Source organism: Mus caroli, unplaced genomic scaffold, assembly GCF_978045245.1.
Source record: "Mus caroli unplaced genomic scaffold, Mus_caroli_1 scaffold_15, whole genome shotgun sequence".
NCBI classification, from domain to species: Eukaryota; Metazoa; Chordata; class Mammalia; order Rodentia; family Muridae; genus Mus; species Mus caroli.
In genome coordinates, this window is record NW_028227270.1 from 92,521,219 (window position 1) to 92,541,993 (window position 20,775).

General features: G+C 40.7%; 1 long non-coding RNA gene across 1 annotated transcript in view; it reads left to right on the forward strand.

Moving 5' to 3' along the window:
- LOC147001035 (uncharacterized) overlaps positions 1-20,775 on the forward strand; it is a 164,463-nt gene that overhangs the window by 61,551 nt on the left and 82,137 nt on the right. Inside the window, exon 4 of the long non-coding RNA XR_015045355.1 lies at positions 2,750-2,846. This is a non-coding gene — a long non-coding RNA (uncharacterized LOC147001035). The remainder of the gene's footprint in view (positions 1-2,749; positions 2,847-20,775) is intronic.

Below are 20,775 nucleotides of genomic sequence, written 5' to 3' on the forward strand. Positions count from 1 at the left end.
TGGAGCCCAGAAGTCTAAGATGAGGGTACAACATGGTCTACCTCTGGTAGAGATATTCCTGTGGCTTGTAGTCTGCCAACCTCTTTGATCTTAACATGGTTGTGAGTGAGAGAGAGGGGCTCTTGGCACTAGCTCTGTATATGAGGACAGATTCCTCATGACCTAATTACTCCCAAAGCTCCCATCCCCCAGACACTAGCACATCTGTGGGATAGAATTTTTCAGCATTTGAATTTTAAACAGACAAGCATTCAGTCCACAGCCATGACTGTCCCAGACTTCAAGCTGCCCTCAATCCCTGCTGCTTGTAAGGATGGCTTAGAGGATTGTTATTAATGGCAGTGTCTCCCAGAGCCTGGGCATGCTGGCTTAAGGTTTTAATCTCAGCACTTCGAAGGCAGAGGCAAGGAGGTGTCTCACAACACCTGATTTCAAGCTTTACTGTAACATACTCTCAAAACCAGTACTGGTACAAAACCAGAAACAGACCAGTAAGGTGGTACAGAGAATACAGAGATGCCCCATTCATACGTTTTGCAAAGCTTTCAAACACTGAACAAAGAGATAAACAAGGCAGCAGAATGAAGGGACCTCATTTTGCACAGGATGGCCTTAGTGTCTCCTGCGTGTCCACACTCCAGTGCTGTGCTTCTCCAGTTCTGTGAAGAATGGCTTGGCGTCATTTTGAAGATGATATTAGGTGGCACCAGCATTTCCATGACCTAATTCTACCAGGCTTGCCAAATGGGAGGTCATTTTTCTGTTGTCTTCTTCATGTATTTCTTCTGTGTTGTAACGCTTACCTGTAGAGGTCTACAGAGGTAAAAGAGTGAGTCTTAAGTTTCTATGGGTTTGGGTGGGGCATCAGGGTGAATGCTAGCATTCCATCATCATGTTTCTGATTTTTAAGTCTATTATGTCCTCAGGGACCCTCCAGTTTAGTCAGCGGTACATCACATTTCATTTGTCTAGAGTGTTAAGCATTATGCATTTTTATTAATTCCCTGCTCCTTTCTGTGGGTGATTTGCAGAGACAAATTGAATTCTCTGTTATCCTAATAAATGCTGAGTTGTCAAGGATATATGAGCATTAACAAAGTATAAAATGAAGGGGACACCAATTGGCACTGGGAGGTGAGGTTTCAACCAGAGCCTACAAAAACGAGGCATGAGAGACTAACCAGAAAGAGGAGAATTTGGAATATATATTTTCTTTTTTTCAATAATGCGGAGTTTCGCAATCATCTGTTCAGGGAGCCTCCCAGTTGGCTTAAGACATTGAGGACCAAGTTCTCGGCACAAAGGACATTTATTTGGCCTAGAGGGACAGAAGGCAGGGATAAGGGACAAAGACAGGAGACAGAGGAAGATGGAGAAGGGGAAGGGAACAAGCAAGAGGAGAGAAAAGGGGGAAGGGAGAAGGGTAAAGGGGTATTTGTTCCAGACTAGAACAAAGGACTCTGGATAGTGAGGAGGCACACATGACCCATAGGCAAATGCCAGTTTATAAAGGTAAAATAGGAAACCCTGTGTGAGCATGAGGTATTTAATTTTTATTGGGCATGTCAGTTAGGTGATCCAAAGGGGGTGTCTGATTGCTGAGTTCAGTACCTTGATAGCTGGTCCTTGGCAGTCAGCCTTGGGAGGAGGAGGAAGTGACCAAATAAGGGAATGAACCTTGGTGGCCAGTTTTAGGAATCTAATGAGTTTTTGGCAAGGCAGAGGGAATGCAGGAGGGCAAAGCCTACCAGAGCCATGCCCACCATGCCCAATGTGCTCACTATGCTCGAGCTGGCCATAGCAGCAGCACCCACTGTGTCCATGGTTACAGGACTCAGGCATCAGAAACCCTGGCATCAGAGAATTTCAGAGACATCCTAACATGGACCCAGTTGCTGACACTGCCTAAACGGTGTTTCCTCTCCGGGATTGCATCTCCATTTACTCTCTAACCATGACTAGATAGCTTTCTAAATCCAGGACTACAGTTACAGTTTTCGAGAAGTGCCACAGAATGAGAATTAACCACTTAGGATTCTTCACAGCCCTTTGGTTTCAGGATTTCCACACATGTTTAGTGTTGCATGTAATGTCAACATTCACATCCAGTGTGATTCAGAACTCACCAGAATCCCTTGGTATAAACATATTCCCACTGTCATTTTTCACCTCTTTTCCTGTTATCTTTTTTAAATTTTTCTTATTTTAGAGGAGGTCTGGCGAGGTAGCCTAGGTTGGCCTTGAACTTGCAGTTGTACCTCAGCCTTTTAACTGCTTGGATTACAGGTGTGGCATTGGGATAAGGAATAAAGGAAGCTCTGTGTGAAAGGGATCTGTTCCACACAAGCCTTATAAATATTAGCCAGTGTCTGATATGTAAAAATCACACTTTAAAGGCCCAGTGTACTCTTGGATATCTTGGATCCTTATCCATGGACTGAAGAACACCTGCCTGAAAGTATTGAAGTGCATGATAAGTGGTACACACACACACACACACACACACACACACACATGCATGTGTGCATGCGGTCAGCCCATGTGTAGTTAGGCACACTAAAGATCACAACGAATAGGACAATTAAATTAGGAATTCTTTTAAGAATTCTGACCCACTCTACTGGCCAGAGCTACAGAAGGTTAGTGCATGTATGTGGCACGCTCCTGTTTCCTACACAATTCAATTGTAATTCTGAGACGCTGCCCCCTACCCCAGGAGATAATAAAACAGTGGCTTTTCCCCCCACAGGTGGAACCATCTCGGGAGGCTGAGCTCCGAGTGAGGATGCAGATGCTTTGACATGGTCAGCTTCAGACTCGGGATCTGTCGGTGTTAGCAGCTGAAGGTATAAGCTCATTCTGTTTATTTAAATATGAGTCAATTGTTTTCTGAAGCATGGGGATAAAAATATGTGTGCTTTGATATATACAATCCACTGAATAAGTTATTTTTGGTGCACATGTATAGCGCTAAATGTCAGTTCTAGGGCCACCTGATTGTTAGGCAGATGGTTTACAACTGAGCTACAACCCCAGCCCCCAAATTTGGTTTCTTTTGTTTTTTGTTTTTTGTCTTTTGTTTTTTGTTTTTTCAAATTTGGTTTCTTATGGTTGATAAAAATCATTGTAAAATACAAATTTAAAGAAAGAGGGAGACATTTATATGTTATAGTGAATGTAGGGAACTTAAATATTGCTGAAATTCACATAGTAAGTGTCTTCATATCCACTTATGATTTTTACAGGGCTTGTAATATTATAAAATAGAAGAAAAAGAAAGTAAGGGGTATCCCACTGCAGAACTGAAGAAGCTGAGAAACTATAAGAAAGCATTGGAAAATGTAAACATTGCTTTAAAAAGCAACAGGAAGTGAATGTAGATTTGCTCACACCCTAAGAATTCAAGGATCCAAGGGGCTGAGTGGGCGGGGGTCCCTTCTCAGACAGCCCAAGTAAATTGTTCTCTACTGTTGGACATGGAAAATATTTTTGTAAAGGGTGGAAGTGAGGAATTTCCAAGTGTGTTTTATTTTCCACTTTTCTTCTCTCCTTTTCTTCACTGGGATTGTTACTGACTTCCTGCATTCAGCTCTGGCTGTCTGCTGTTCCTTGTCAAGTCACTCAGCTAGCCAAAACAGCAGCTGTAGCTGGCTCCTTCCCTCCCCTCTCTTCTCATGCACTCGTCACCAGTGGCAAGCTAGCCACATCTCAGGTCCCATTCTTGGCTCCTCAATCCCTTTCCTCTTTTGTTTTTTAAAATAAAATAATCACAATTATTTATGTATGCATGTATGTTTGTATGTGTATATATATATGTACACATATATTTATATAAACATGTGTATATATGTACATATATTTATATGTATATATGTATGTATATATGAACAGATGTATGTATGTGTGTTTGTATGTGTACATGTGCATGTGTCACTGTGTGCATGTGGAGCTCAGTAGAAATCCTGATGAATTCTGTTGCTGTCTTCTGCTATGTGGGCCCTGGGGATCAGACTCAGATCTTCTGGCTTGGGACCCAGGTACCTTTACCTGCTCATCCTCCCCTTTCTATTTGCTGTTCACCAGCCTGGGTAGTTTTCTTTCTTCCTTTCCTGTTAATTACATTTTTTTTTTTTTTTTGCCTGCTAAGCACTTCTTCCTTTGAGTTTGACTTAAGAGAAAATTCATATGCCTTATAATTTTATCTTTCTTGAATGGTGCTTAAGATTGAACCCAGGGTCCTGTTCGTGCATGACAAGTACTCTCCCACTAAGCTAAACTTGGATTCCTCATGATTTTGAAGCTTTGAGTTCAGCGGGTCTCAGAATATTTACAAAGGTTCTGTGTAAATCATTAGAGCATTTCCCATCTCCTCAAATTGAAATGATGTAGTTGCTAATGCTTATTCTTCCTACCTACCTTCCTCCAATGTTAAATCATTCGTCTAGATTTCCTCTCCTTTAGACATTTCATAGAAGCAGGAATCCCACGACTTGTGACCTTTGTGTCTGGTGTTAAGACAGTGTGTGGTTTTCCAAGCTTGTTCCTGTCTGTCTGTTGCAGCATTGTGGGTACTTCCTTCCTTACTGAGTGGGCAACTGATTTTGGAGTGTGACACTGGTATCTTTTGGAGTTTGGGCCGTTCCGTTTATCATTTGAAGAGTACTTGAGAGGCCCCTACTTTGAAACCGTTCTGAGTATACTGCTACGAACATTCTCGTGCATGTCTGTGTGTACCTAAGTGTCAAGTCCATAGGTGATAGGGTGATTCTGTGCTAAATAGTTTAAGATGCTGTCAAACCGCTTTCTTCTTTGTGCGTGGGTGTGCATGCATGCGTGTATGCAGGTCATACTTGAGTGTCTTTCTCAGGAGCTATCAACCTTGTTTTCGAGACAGTCTCTTTCAGAGGCTCCCAACCTTCCACATGCCACAACCCTTTAATACAGCTCCTCAACCAGAAAATTACTTTTGTTGCTACTTTATAACTGTAATTTTGCTACCATTATGAATCGAAATGTAAATATTGTTGGAGGTTTGCCAAAGGAGTCAGGACCCACAGGTTGAGAATCACGGTGTTAGGCTAAATTGGCTGACCCCGGAGCCACAGGCATCTGCTTCTTCCTGCTTTCCTAGGGCTGGGATTACAAATGTATACCACAATACCCAGCTTTCTACATGCATTCTGAGGATTAAATTCAGGTCTCTCATTTGTAAAGCAAGTACTTTATTTATTGATGCACCTATCTCCCCAGCCATGTAGAACCTTCACTCTGGGGTCTTACCAGCTTATTTTCCCACTGTTGATGTATGGGGGATCAACTTGGTCTCTGCCTGCCCAGCACATGTGGTTGTCTATCATTGTTTTGGCCACCCTAGTGGATACAGAACCTGTGTGCCTTGGGGGGTGAGGTCACTTCTTCTAGGGAGCTCTACTTGAGCACCCTGCCTCTCCCTCTCCCATGCGCTCCTTTTACACGGTGTGCTTATCCTTGTGATGTCTCTCATAGCACTGAATTATAATTGTCTGTTAACTTTATATTCTCTATCAGGGTGTGAATGTGTTGTAGAGGGTACTAAAATATTTCCTGTGGCATCTCCCGCATTAACATAATGCCTCATATGGTTATTTTGGTCACATTCTTTTTTCCCCCTTTAGAGGTTAGGGGAGCTTATAGGTCCAGCCTTCAGAGACTCTGTTCTCACTCGATTCTTGGGGCAGCAGAATGACAGGACTCTTCAGACCAATGCATTTTTCTGATAATACCTTTTGTTAGGGGTGGACACAGAATGTCTTGCCTGTGCATTTGACTTCTAGGACATGATATTCTCTCTACTGTTGTGCTAAGATAGTACTGTTTCTACGTTTACCAGATGTTGTTTAAAAAAACCCAGCCTGGGTGACATTAAAAAGAAAAATCCAGTAACCATCATTATTTTAATATTTTCATTAGTGTAGAGTTGTTGTGCAAAGCGAGGGGGTTCATATTGATGATTTTGATGGATTTGATCACATGCTCTGACCATATTCACTTCCCCACTGCCCATCCCTTTACCTTTTTCCTGCATCTTATCGTTTTCTTCTCTTCTCCAATTAAGCCACCTTTTTAGTTCCATGTCACATGTATAGGTGTGTGTGTGTGTGTGTGTGTGTGTGTGTGAAACTCCAGCTCCACACAGAAGAAGCATGTAGTAATTAAATTTCTGGATCTGGCTTAGTGTCTTTTATATCATGATCTTTTAGTTTAATCCATTTTTTCTTAAAAATAACATGATTATGTCTGAACTAAACTTGGTTGTGTATATATAACACATTCTCCTTATGTGTACATCTAATGATGAACACCCAGGCTATCCTATTTGACTTTTTAAAGCAAGGCTGATTGAGAACTCTCCGTTCCTTTTCTAAAATAATGCCAGTTACATACACTAGACTCAGATGGTGTTAGATATGGTGTGGAGTCAAGGTTGGGGTCCTGAATAAAGTCTGTGGATTTGAGAAGTTCTGCTGAGTGCGGCCAGTTTTGTTAAAGATGTAGGAGACAATTGATTAACATCAGTGCTGAACAGATAGGAACTGGTACTGTAGAACAAAGCTGGATGCTGCTGAATCAAACATAATTAGAGACCTTAAATATAACACTGAATTACAAAGTATATCCGACTCCAGAATTGACTCATATTAAATTATAATGTGTATAAATATGGATCCAATGACATATTCAAATTAGTTCTTTTGAGTGATTCTTCCCCAAAATATTTGATCTTAGCATCAGCATTCGGATACTTTTCTCCCTGTTATTTTTCCTCCTCTGGAGGTTTGTCTTCAAATTTTTTCCTCCATGGAATGAAGCTATGATTAGATGAGAGAGCCCTCCCCTTACTCTGTGGTGTTTTCCGTGTCTTCTCTGAAGTGTCTCCAGTCTCTTTCCTCTGGTTTTACATGCTCCTGGAACACAGAGGAAGTGGGGGAGGAAGGATGGAGAGAAACAAATGGAAGTTGGACCCAGATCAGTGAGAGCGTATCGGGTGGGGCCAAGATGAACTTGGCAGCTGTTCTTCTCCTGTTTCGCACTTGAGCACGCCTGTATTGCTGCCTGGAATTCCTCTCACATTTCCCTCATTCCTCTAAGATTTTTCTTCAGCTTTGGTAACAAACGTTAGCTTTAAATAGGAGCCAGGAATGAATACTTAAAAAAACAAATAATGTGCAAACATGCATAGAATGGTTATGTTACTGTTCTGGTCTGGCTGGTAAGGGAGGGTATGGATGCTTTTAACACAGTGCCAAAGTGGGGCAGAGTTGTGTCATTTTGGCAAATTAGTCCTTAAGACTCTATCTTACTTCCTAGATAAAATAGATACGGTGTTTTCCTATGTCTAGAGTTTTCATATCAATGCATTTAATGGCACGTGGCATGAACAAATGCTAGTGGTTTAAAAATTGTTCTCTTTCAATTCTTGAAAAAAAAATAGCTCAATAACCTTACAGTAAATATGAGTATTCTTATGAAATATTCATTCAAATCAGCTATGTATTTTATTCTATTCCTCTTGAGCTAAGATAAAACTGGCAGCTATATATTTTTGGTTATCTATATATAAATATGGTAATAAAATAGGAAGACGATTTCAACATGTAAGTTTATATAGAAGCTATAGTATGATACCCTGTGATACTATATACTTGATAAAAGTCTATTGAAAGTGGTGAGAAAAGCAAGGAACCAGAATTACTTTACTTGTGGTATTTAGTTTATACAAGTAACTGAGGATTATTTTTAAGATACGTATACATGCGTGTACACACACACACACACACACAGTCAAACATGCACAATCCTATCCAAAGAGAAAAGGTGCCATATAACCTTCTTAAAAGTCTATTCCTATTATATGAAAGAAAACAAATCACTTTTAAATTAATCTAGGTTTTAAGTAGGTATAACAATTACCCATGTACCCTACCCCCTTCACTCACCCAGCTTGTCCCCAAATTGTCTTTCCCCCTTTTGTTGTTTGAGGTCCTCCTACTGTGTTGTCAGGCTGGCTTGGGACTTACTGTATAGAACAGGATGACCTTGGACTTGCAGCAGTCCTTCTGCCTCTGACTCGCAAATTCTGGGATGAGGGTTCACTTGCATCAAACATTGTGTTTAATATCCTTAGTACAATAATCAAGGCAAAATGCTGATATCATTAGTTTATACTTCTGAAGCCTACCCTGGCCATTTTTTTTATATTTATGTTTTGTTTGTATTGATTGATTGATTCTATAGCCCAAGGTGCTCTTAACATTGAGATCCTTTTACCGAATCCTCTTGAATGGTAATAACAGATCCGTGTTACCGTGTTACCCTTCTTAGATACAGTAAAGGAAGTCAACCCTGGAGCTTGCTCCCAGGGCTTTGTACTTGCTGGGATGGCTTCCATCATCTTCCTTCCCAGTGTTTTTTGTTTGTTTCAATTTTGAGACACCGTCTCATGTAGACGGTGTTTAGCTCCAACTTTCTATGTAGCAGAGCTGACTTTGAACTTTCCATTGTTATGCCTCTACCTCCCAAGTGCTGGGATTATGGGCATGTTGTTCTTCTTAGCTTGCTCTCAATTGAGTGTGCTTTATGGGAAATCAGGATGCTTGCTGCAAGACACTGTGAAGCCATACAGCCTTTGGGTTAATGGCAGCTCTGCCCCATGTCCTCCCGAGGACCTCACTGAGTATCTAGAGGGCCATTTCTTGATCTGTGGAAGGAATACTGTAATCTTGTGAAGTCACAAGAAAAGAACCCTTTCAGGAAATTGTTGCTTTTAGGCTTGCTATCTTCCCATGGATTTCATTGAAATCTCAGTTGAATATAATGTAGTGTGTGGTCACCTCTTATCCAGTAACAAGCAGCTGTTTTAAAATAATGCTGTGAATATGCCTGCCTGTCTCCATTATCCTGGAGCAGGCGCCTCTTCTCTACCCTTTTCTGGCTTAATAGACCCAATGCCATTATTACCACTTTGTACATTTGATTTCTCTTCTAGGTAGCATTAAGCACCTTTGGCTGCTAAGCCATCTCACAGCCCTGTTTTAAATAGTTAACTATATCATTTTATAAGTGTAGTATTAATTAGAGTCCTGGCCAATGCCCACTGCAAACCTAGGCTCATGCCATTGGCCATTAAAAACTACACAAAATTTGTCGTGTAGTTTACAAGGACATGGATTGGTCATCATTCCATTGCTATGATGACATGTCTGAAAGCATCACCATATGAAGAAGAAAGACTTACTTTGGCTTGCAACCTCACTTTTGTGAGGTCACTTTGGCTCATGAGGTCTCATTTCATGGACACTTCCCTGTTGCTTTGGGCTTATAACAGCAAAATGTATCATGGTGGGAGAGTGTGGTAGAAGACACCTTTTAACCTCACGATGGCTGGGAAACTAAGAAAGATAAGATGGGTAGGTGGTTGGGGTTCCCATTATCTGCTTGAAGGACAGCCTTCCAATGGGCTAACTTCCTCCTGTAAGCCCCACCTTTTAAAAATTTCACCCCATCTCATTTTGTTCTGGGGCAATTGACCTAGCTTTTACCACACAGGCTTCTGGAGGATTTTCTGTATCTAAACTTCCCCCATTATGTTGTGCTGGTACAATACTGCTGCCTGTTCCCTGTGGCCTTGGTAACTACAGAGAGCTAGGACCATGCAGTGCGACCCGAACACCACTCCTCCTCACCTTTCTTCTTGGGCGTGTCATAAAGGTGGAGTGAGCTCTTTGCCTTGCTGAGGGCCATTTGTCCTTTAACCCAGAAAGTGTTTAATTCTGAGAAAGCGGTGTCTTAGCCAAGCTAAACACTTTCTCAAAAGGTTCAATAGCTATGCTTTGGGAGAAGAATAAAGGTGCTCTCATGAGACAGAATTTAGTTATTTTGAGGACAGAAATTCTAGTGTGCTTTGTTTTTTGTGTATTGAATAAAACCTAGTGAGGACCACGCTGTCTTGCTCTGCTGTCCACCTTCACCTCTTGCCCTCTCAGCTTGCTAATCTATTGAAATCAGCCTGTATCTTTTCACACACATCCTCTCCTGTTTTCTCACTTCCTATTTTTATGAGAAACTAACTTTGCCGTGTTTAAGGTACTTTAAGACATCCCTCTGTTTCAAAATATCCCTGCATGCATTTATGCATGGAACCTCATTTCCTGCTTTCACTTTGGCCTCAGTCAGACAAGTCAAGGCTGAAGTTGGGGTGAAAAGTTCTCTCTCCGGAAGTGTAGTCAGTGCCCAGAGCAGCTCCTCATGCCCCTCCCTATGCCCGCTCCTGGATGTGACACTTTGGAAAAGGCAACCAAGGAAAGGCATCTGCTGTGGTCTCTTTGCTGTTGGCTCTTGATCTGTTTGTGATCCTGAGCCCTTGATGAATGCGTGATACTCACAACTGGTCCAGGGACTCACTATATACTTCTAAGTGTCTGCCTCAGGGTTTTAAGGTGGAAAGTTGTAACCTGCAATCATCGTAGTTGCCAGAGATCAACACTAAAAATGAAATAGGAAACAAGAAGAGAAGAACATAGAAGTGAGGTGCCTTTGGTGTGGTTAGAGGGTGTTATCTCATAAAAATTGTGTTTGGTGGCTCTATGTGCATGTACACCTGTATACCTATACTTTCCTAGGGCTCTGATTGCTTTTGCCTGAGTCCTTGTTGGTATGTATTTGACCCCTACCATCTTTGTTCAGGCTTCACCCAAATTGTCCATGCTTGTCACTGTATGCATTGTAAAACACATTGTTACTTTGTTGTAATTGCATTTTTAATTTATATGAGTTATGGATCCCATTTATTTCTTTGTACCGCTTCCTCTGGGCATTATATTTTCAGTTGCTCTTTATTGTGTATATATCAAATTCATTTTATTCAACTGCTCATGGTATAGTCTACATTTTATTCATATTCTCCCCCAGGGCCGAGAGTCACATTTTCTCTGTATCATCTTCCCAAAAATATGACTGCTACGAGATTTTTAGATACATCCCTTATTGGAGAACACCAAAGAGTGGGTATTTTGGATCTAAACTAATGCATTTACTGTATCTTAGGGTGCAAAGGCAGATGGTGGCATGCTCGCTGGGTAATTTAAGTTTTCTTAGACCCTTCATCAGTACACACCATGCCAGCTTGAGTGTTAAATACCCACTTTCCCCACCAGCTCAGGGCATTATTAAACCTCCTACTTTTCCCTCTTTCTAAGGTGAATGTATTTGTTTTAATTTGCTTTGATTATTGATGAGTGGTTTCCTTAGACGATAATTTCTTCTATAAATTTTCTTTCACATTTATTTAAAAAATTTCCACTGAAAGTGTTCTTATATTTTTTTCCTATTTATACATTGGTACCTTTTGTATACTCAGGGAGGCCTTGCATGACTCTTCCCCATGGCAAGTGTATCTTCTTTTGATTCTTCTCTGGGAACATTGGTAATTCTGTGTGTGTGTGTGTGTGTGTGTGTGTGTGTGTGTGTGTGTGTGTGTATGTGTGTATTTCTGCCAAGGCTTGCAGGAGGAGGTCAGAGGATAACCTTGGATGCCATCCCTTCTTTGAGACTAACTGGGAATGCCTGGCCAGCTGTGGATTTTCCTGTCAGTGCCCTCTGTCTCTCCTTTAGGAGTGCTGGGCTTTACAGAGTGAACTGCTTTTATGCAAGTTCTTGAGATTTGAATTCAAGTTCCCAAACTTGTGTGGCAAGTTCCTTTACCAACGGAGCCATCTTTCCAGCCCCATTATACTGTTTATTGAAAAGAACTCTCCAATTTTGATGCAATTGCGTTGCATTGCAGTGACTATCCATTGGTATTTCTTGTTCTGTTAAAATAAGAAATCCATGGTAGGTAGAACCAAGGTTCATTTTCCATAGGCAGCCCTGTTCTGAGTGTGTGGCTACTTTTGATTCTCTGATGGGTCCCTTTGTCTTTCTCCTCTTTCAGGTTCATGCTGTTTTGCCATGATAATGTTTTAGTTTAGTTTGTTTGTATACTTAAGTCTTACTTAATTTGTTATAGCAACAGAAAACTTATTAATTTAAGCATTCTTCTAATCTCTTAGAGCTAATACATGACAAAGCTAATAATACCTATAATCCATAAAGTAATGCTAAAATAGCCACAGAAAGTGAGGATTTAGGATTGAGTTCTATATTTTTTAATTGGATTTTGGTATCCATGAACTTTTCTTCTCCATGTATATCTTTAAATATTATTAATATGTTAAAATTTCTAATTTATAATCGAATTTTAATGCAAGTTTACATCCAAATGTTAGCTTTAAAACCACTGTCTCTCCATTTATTTCATCACATTCTATGATCCTTCTTTTATTATTTCCTTTTATTTATCTATTATGTATGTATGCATGTATGCATGCATGCATGTATGTATTTATTTACCAGGGATTCTCTGTGTAGTACTGGTTGTTCTGAACTCTCTCTGTAGACTTGGCTGGCCTCAAACACAGCCTGCCCTACCTCCTGAGTGCTGGAATTGAAGGCATGCTCCACCACTGCCCAGCTAGCTGTAAACCTTCTTTTAGCGTAGTCTTCAGAGAAAAGGAGATTGCTACATTTGGATGCTGAGTGTACAGTGGCTTGTGTTTTAAGGCTTGGTCCCTGTCTTGCATTGTTGGGAGGTGGTGACATTGTTGGATGGTATGGCTTCATAGGTGGTCTGTTATTAATGGGTTATGGAACCTCGGTCTCTCTGCTTCTTCTCTCACTTCTAGGCTATGATATTAACAGTTTTGCTCTGCCACACATCTCTACTATGATATGCTTCATTGCCACAAGCCAATAGTAATAGAGTTACCCTATCATGGTACTAGAACCCTCAACACTACAAGGACAAAAAAGAAACCAACACACACACACACACATACAAAACAAACAAACAAACAAACAAAAAACAATCTTTTCTCTTTATAAGTTGATCATTTCAGGCATTTTGTTACAGCAGCAAAAATATCAAATTACATATAATTTCTTCTAAAGATCTAGGGCTAATGTATGACATAGATGAATAATACCTGTAATTCAGAAAATGATTCTAAAAAAGCTATAGAAATTGAGAATTTAGTATTTCTCATGGAAATAGTATCCTTTGAGCATATAATTTCTTCTAAGAAATATCTTAAGGATAATGTCAGGTGCCTTAACATGTCATAAGTAAGCTCATTAATTATCATGATATAGGTAAAAATTAGTCATTTAAAATTCAGTTAGACTGTAAGAGAGTCTTGAGTTGAAATCTGGTTTTGTATTCTCAATCAATGGCTTTTGCTAACAAGCCATACCCTGTATCTATTTCTCTGTAATTGCTTGGCCTTTAATCTGTGGCCTCAGTCTAGTAATTAATAATAAGGTTTGCTTTAGATTCCTGTGAAATTGGATTCTCTTCTCTCTGAGGATCACACAGACCTGCCAAAGACATAGATAGATAGGAAAAGGATTCCGATCAGTGACTTATTGGGATGTGTATGTGTGTGTATGTGTGTGTGTGAGTGAGAGACACTCATTTGTATGTATGTGTGTAAGTTGAAGCCAGAGTTCAACACTGGGTGTCTCCATTGCCGCACAGCACCCTATTTTTGGAAGCAAAGTTCCTCAGTGAATGGGAGTCTGCTAATTAAGCCAGAGTGTCTGGCTACCATGATCCAAGATCCCACTGTCTTTGAATCCTGTGCCCTGGTTTTATAGGCATGACACCTACCACACCATACTTGTTCTGTGGTGCTGGAGATCCAAACCTAGGTGTGTTGCAGCTCAGAGAGACAGGTATCCTGGCAGTTGGAGGTCAAAGACTACCACAGAGTCATACTGCACAACAAACCTCATACATGAGATTCATTGTGGAAAACACAGAAAGGTGGTAGCCTCTGCGCAGGAGAGAAGCAGCAAAGAACTTAGTGGGAGGCAGGGAATATATATGGTTTCTTGGGCACAGAGTTTTCCAGGTGGACCTATTCAGCGTGTCCTGGGATTGGTGGGATTTTGTGGCCTGATTTTCAGGTGAGCTCAGAGATTGGTGGGATTTGTGATCTGATCTTGGGGTTTTTACTCTGTAGGGCAGAGCTTGGCCACCTGTGTTTGGAGGGGCTGGGTCCTTACACATTGCAGCAAGCACTTGATTGAGTGGGACATCTTCCTCACACTTGACACAGAATTGGGAGTCGTTTTGAGCAGTTACATCTCTACAGTCAATCTGTGCTTGTGGGAGACTTTCAAGTGTGTACACAGTGGAGTTTACACATACATGTGAGCACGCTGATGATTTTTTTGAATGCTGAGGATGGCCAGCCCACCCAGCTGGGATAGACAGGGTCTGTTCGTCCTTACCTGATCTTTGTGGAGACACCCAGTGGAGACACCCAGCCTACAGAGCCTGACAGGATGCAGCTCAGAGTCATCAGAGGTGGTTCTTCCATTCTGATACACATTTCTTTTTCTTCCCATAGGGCATGTTGAAATATTGGTTTTGCTGTCTTTAACCCACCTAATTTCCCCCCAGATAAGGTAATTTGGGACAGAGATGAGTACTCTTTCTTTTTCTAGGCAGACTGTCAAACCCATAGGGAATAATTATGAGACTAATTCTTCTGTTTTAATGACATCAATTGAATAACATCAGACAGTCAAAGCCTACATGATTTCACAGCATTTTAACACTGTGCATATGAATCTAAATAACATGGCATTTCACTTGTCATTTAGAGTATGTCTGTGTAGAAGGGCTATTAAGTTATAACTAGATTTTTAAAAATGTGTGTGTGTGTGTGTATACTTTTGTATCTCTGCAATTTTGTGCTTTTTGTAGTAGCAGTGGAAGTAGCTTCATGTATTTCCTGAGTGTCAGAAAGATACTGGTCCACACCAATAGCCAACAATGATACCCTTATCAGATGACACAGAGATGTTCCCCAGCTGACAAAGCAAGAGAGTCCTTCCCACCATCAACCTAAGGCTCAAGCATCTTCTCAGTTTTTTAAAATGAGGTCCATATTTCTACCTACCCATTAGTATTTCTTTACCCAGATGTTCCATGCACTATCTCACCTGAGTTTCAAAGCCAGACCATCTTTGAATTCTTGACTGTTTAGTTGTTGGCAGTACATTTATAGGTGTCGAGGCTAAGTTTTCCCAACATCTAAGCCTCGGGTGTGGTTTGATAGTCAGTATGGGTTTCTTATACTTTCCCCTTCTTCTACTCCTGACACTTTTTTTTTTTTTTTTGAGAGGAGGCTTCTTGTAGCATAGGATGCCCTTGAATTCCCTCTGTAGCCAAAGATGACCTTGAGCTTCAGATCCTTCTGCCTCTTCTTCTGGAGTCCTTGGACTGCAGGCACACATCGCCTGCCACTCCTTCACAGTACAGGCCTCATTAGTTGGTATAGGAGCTCCTACTTTACTGTCATCCTTCCACATGCCTGACCAAAGCATACCTGGATTCTAGGGTTAAATATGATCATTTGTCATCTGTCTACCTTGTGTGATAATCTAATTTCATTTTTGTTACTGTGATAAAATATGATGATAAAGAACTTAAATGAGAAAGGGTTTGTTTTGGCTTTGATTTCAAAGTACAGTCCATGATGGCGGGAAGTTGGGGCATCTGGAGCTTGGGGCAGTCAGTCCCATTATATCTGTATTTACAGGAGAACAATGCATGCCTGTGCTGCCTGACTTCCTTTCTGCCCTTACAGAGTTTGGGATCTCCTACCCAGGGAATGGTCTGTGCACAGAGGGAAGGTCTTCCCATATCCATTAGTGACAATCAAGATAATCCCCCATGAGCAGGCCCAGAGGGACACCTTCCAAAACCTCCAGATTGTATCAAGTTTACAAGCTACATTTAATTTCTATGGACCTGCCTTTTCCCTATTCATCAAGTTTAAGCAGGATCAAAGAACTTGAAGAATTCCTCAGAGAGTTAAGGGGAAAGCTAATGTGTGAGGTCAGTATAGCCTCTGGTCAGCAAAGGGTACTCAAATCCTACTTCCCCTTGTGTGTGTTGAATGTCAATTTCTTTATTTTTTCCAGAAACTTGGCCATCTCCTTCTTGCAATTGGTCTTGGGAATGTTTGGTTTTTTTGTTTGTTTGTTTTTTTTTTTTAATTCCATCTCAGATTTTACATTCCCCAGTTAGATAACTGAATATAGTCTGCATACTCTTGCAAACTCATGATTCAGCATTCTGTATATTCTGTATATTTTTGTCCTTTTCACTGACTTTACCTAACTTAAAACATGTCTTTTTCCCCATGGCTGCACCAGAATGTAAATTGTCTATGTTCAATGATTATGCCTATAGTCTTTGCTGCTCCAGGCTAGGATAAATGAAAGAGCCTCGGATACCTTCTTGAGACTTTGGTCTTGGGACTCAGCATTCATCTACACAGTTAGCAAGTCCTTGGCTTATTCAGTATCTATAACAGTCACAGCAAGAAACGGGGAGAATAATCTTGAAATGATGAAGGTTTAACTAAGAGGCAGGTATGATTTGAGTGTGAAGTGTGCCACATGGGCTCGTGTGTTCGAACACTTGCTCACCAGTAGGTGGCACTGTTTTTGGCATGTTGTGGAACCCTTAGGAGTCCTGTCCCATGCGTGGTAAAGGAAATGGGTTGCTAGGTAGTGTTTATAGAATTTCAGATTTATAGCCTGACCCTACTTCCTATCCTGTCCATGTTCATGGTCCACAGAGATGTAACAAGCCATGCTATGGGCTTCTAGCACTAGGGATGGAGCTCCAGCCATCATCCCTCCCACTCCTGTGATGGAATATATGTCTACAGACTGTGAGCCAAAATTAAATCCTCCTTTCCTTGAGTTGTTTTGTTAGGTATTTGGTCACAGTGAGAAGAGTAGCTAATATCAAGTACCACTGTTCTAGCATGGTCTGCTTCATGCTTCAGGGACTGTTGTGAAGAGTTCATAGCAGAATTTTCTTTTGTTTAGTCAGGCAGAACTTTCTTCGTTCCTTTTTAAATTGTCATTCCATTCTTGTCTTACCTTTCTTCAGTTAGAATCCCACTTCCTGTTTGTACCTCAGCCTTCACTGTTCATGGTCATGGCACAAATTTATGTTTATCATATTTATCAGTCCTGCTTCATGTGTTCATCGACTCAGCTTTGCTAAAGACCATGCCTGGTCCTGGTCCTGCGTCTCCCCAGTCTGCCTCTCGTGGGCATGCCTCCTCACCCAGCTGAGGAGCAATGGAAGATCCACTCCATCACATTACCAGTTTTTCCACTCAATGAACAGAGTACCACTTGTGTTTGTCTCCCATTTCAAATCCAGTGTATTAAACCACAGTGCAAGCATCACACTGCCCATGCTGCAGTCCAGACTGTCTTCCATATTTCTGAGAGCTCTTCTTCCATGATACTTTTGGGCTGCCATCTATTGAATTCACTACTCTGTCTGCATCTGTCTACATCACCAAGCTACTGAGAAAGTTCTCAGTGCTGCCTCAGCTTCTGTCCGATAAGCTGGGCATTTCTTAGTGTAGCATTTTAGGCTTGTCTCAGATGAGCAGTGTTCTGTTACCATCCATGATTCCCAAATGAATCCTTTTCTCTGGACAAAGTGTTCATCTACTGACTTCTAGTGTTTCATGACAACTGTGACTCTACTTCTGCCTTCTCACACTTCTGTGAACGTGTCCTCAACTTCTCCATGCAGATCTAGGCTGAACCCACTGTCTTCCCTGGTTTATAGTTTCTCAAATGAGAAGTTCCTTCACTGTTGCTCTTAGAACATACTACCCTTTCCCCTTGAGTCTTTATTTTGTGCTGTGATCCTCACTTGCCTGTCTTTCTTCCAGTGTTACTTATCTTTAGGGGAGTATGTTCTTCCAACACTAAATTGGAGAGTACCATAAAGAAAGAAATTTTGTTTTCTTGTTTTTCAAAACAAAATATTAAATCAGGTGAAATAACAGACATCTGTAATTCTGTATTTATTTATTCACTCTGTGTGTGTGTTCAGGTTTTAGCTGTCTGTTCTCTTCTACCATGAGTTTTGAGGATCAACTTAGGTGTTCAGGCTTTCCTAAGCTAATGACAGTAGCCTCCTGATAGGCTGGGGTATGAGGACTCCCTAAACTGAATTCCCTAAACTTGGGTGGAGCTCAACCCAGGCAACCACAGAGATAATTAGAAACATAAATTTATTGTGTTGTCCATTATAGTTGATATGATGCTGTTGCCCAGTTTTATGAGTATTGGTTACATACTGTTTAGGGGTAGTTTGCTTCTGTTATCTCACCAAATTTTGCCAATCACAAACTTTTTGACATAAAACACTTACTTAGCCAAGATAAATAGAAACTTAATGCATTCAGCTTCCAGTTATAGCATTCCGATGCTGAGACTTGAGTCTTTGGGCTGACACTCATCATGACCCAAAACATCTGAAGTTCAGGGAAAAATCTCATCAAAGGAGAACAAGCTTACAAATATAACCTGACCACATGGGAACCTCCTACTAAAGGAGAGGCGAGAGGAGGCTTAGAGAGGTGGACATTACCAGAGCACAGTACCATTATTTAAATTTTTCCCACTGAGATGAAGGGCCAGCCAATTCAGTTGGCCCAGGTAATTGGAAGCATTGAAAAATAGAAAATACCATATTGATAATAGCTGAAATATGTTTTAGCCAGTGGTTTTCTACATATTTTATGAGTCAGATTTATATGGGTGTAAGTTGTTGGGTTTGGGCAGCTTGTCTTCTGTGCTGTTTTATTTATTTTTATTTTTTATTTTTGAATCACCCTGTGGGAGAAATATTGGCTTTAGGCCAGGTCAAATGAAGTGTTAGATTTCTGCTGAGTGTACAAGGACAGGGAAGTGAATATAATTTCTGAGTAATCTGCTGAGAAGCTGGAGTAATAAAACCTCAATATTTAAATTAATTTTTAATCCTACAGAGTATATATCCCCTCTCTCTGTCCCTCTCTGTCTGTGTCTATACATGTATTCACTTTTCATAAAGGTTTCCTTTTTTTTTTTTTTAAATGAATTCAAATTACTGACCTGGATCACTTACTTAAATCTTAAATAAAACCTGAATCTAAATATAGTAATAAGAGATTATACTTGCTATGCAGTTTTTGAGTATACATCATAATTTGGTATAATTTTATTATTTCACTCAGTACCATATTCAATAAGCAAGCGTGTCACAAAACTCCTGAGTGCTGAGTAAGTATGGATATCCATTTTTGATGCAGTGTCCTAAGACAGGACGAGTCTTGGAATATAATTCTAAGAAATTTAGAGCAGTCAGTGTTGTCCTCTGAGCACTGAAGTGTCAAAGAACAAAATCAGGGATTAGACTAGATTGTCCCCAAGTCTGTCATAGATGGTTGTGTCCTTTGTTATTGTTGGTTTTGTTTTACAGAACTTACTGCTAAAGTTCACTTCTTGTTTCATCAGTTTCCCTTGCAAAACAAAGATGGTATCTAACCATGTGTAAGGAATAGAAACAGCCTGTTTCTAGGGACTAGAGTGACTGCTAAGATGCCCTGGTGTCCCTGAACACACCAGACTGATCAAAACCTCCCTCTTGTTCTGCTATAAAGACATTTTTTACAGACAGGGTTGATTATAGGATAGGGCCTGTCTGGACAGAGTCACATGATCTAACAGTATGGTGGTGATTTTTTTTTCAAACTTCTATTATATGTTATTATTAAAGACAGCCCTATGGCAGCAGAGGCAGGAAAGAACCAATGTATTGTTTGCTTTCTGAATGCACAACACTGCATCTGTGGTTGATTTAGTCAGTTTGATTAGCCCTGCTTTTCAGAGACAGAAACCAAGACTTAGCAAGGTTTAACCTTGTCATGGTCACAAAAAGGAGAGCAGTAGCACTCTGTCCAGGTGTGCCTGTTTGTCCATCAGTCCTTAGCTGCTTACACTGTGGCTGCTCATATCAAGCACACCCTTGCTGTCGCTCATGGGCTCCAGCACCCTGTCATTCATGCTGTACTATGCATGTGCTGAAGTTTACTACCAGATGTTTTCTGGTGTTGTGACTTAATTAAACGTTGAATAATAACGAAGGCACACATTGGTAGGATGTGTGAAAACAGTGTTTACACCTGACAGAATCATCTCACTGTTATGTCTATCAAGGTACAAGAATGCAAATTGTTACGTGCTAGACGGAGGTGCTTTCTACTGTCTCATTCTTAAAATCAAGGCCTGACAATGTCAACCGAGGGGAATGAAGAGTTTTTCAGTTGCATTTTTCCTTCCTTAACAGTCACAAAGCAGCCCTTTTCCCACTTTCAAACATTTTCTTCCTTCACTTTGTTTTAGTTCCTAATGTCACCCTTGGAACACTTCTTTAGGTTGGTGTCTCTTGTGACTCTTTATTGTGTTCATTGGGTCATTTCTTGCCTCCTTGATGAACCTGAAAGAAGTAGCTTTGGGAAGGGAGGATTTATTTGAACTCCCAATTTGAGAGGGGACAGTTCTCATGCTGGGAAGGCATCGAGGAGTTGGCGGTGGCCTGCAGATGAGAAGGTAGGAGCATAAGGCTGTTGTTTGAATCTTGGTTGGTCAGGAGTCAGGAAGTGCAGGCTAGAACTGGACTTGGCTGGTAGACTGGAGGAAGTGTTGAGACGTGAGCCTATGGGATATTTCATATTCCAACATAATATCATGGTATCTGCATGTATGATGTTGAGAGTCCACATATGTTTGGTCTGTTTTAAATTTTAAATCCTGATTTTTTTT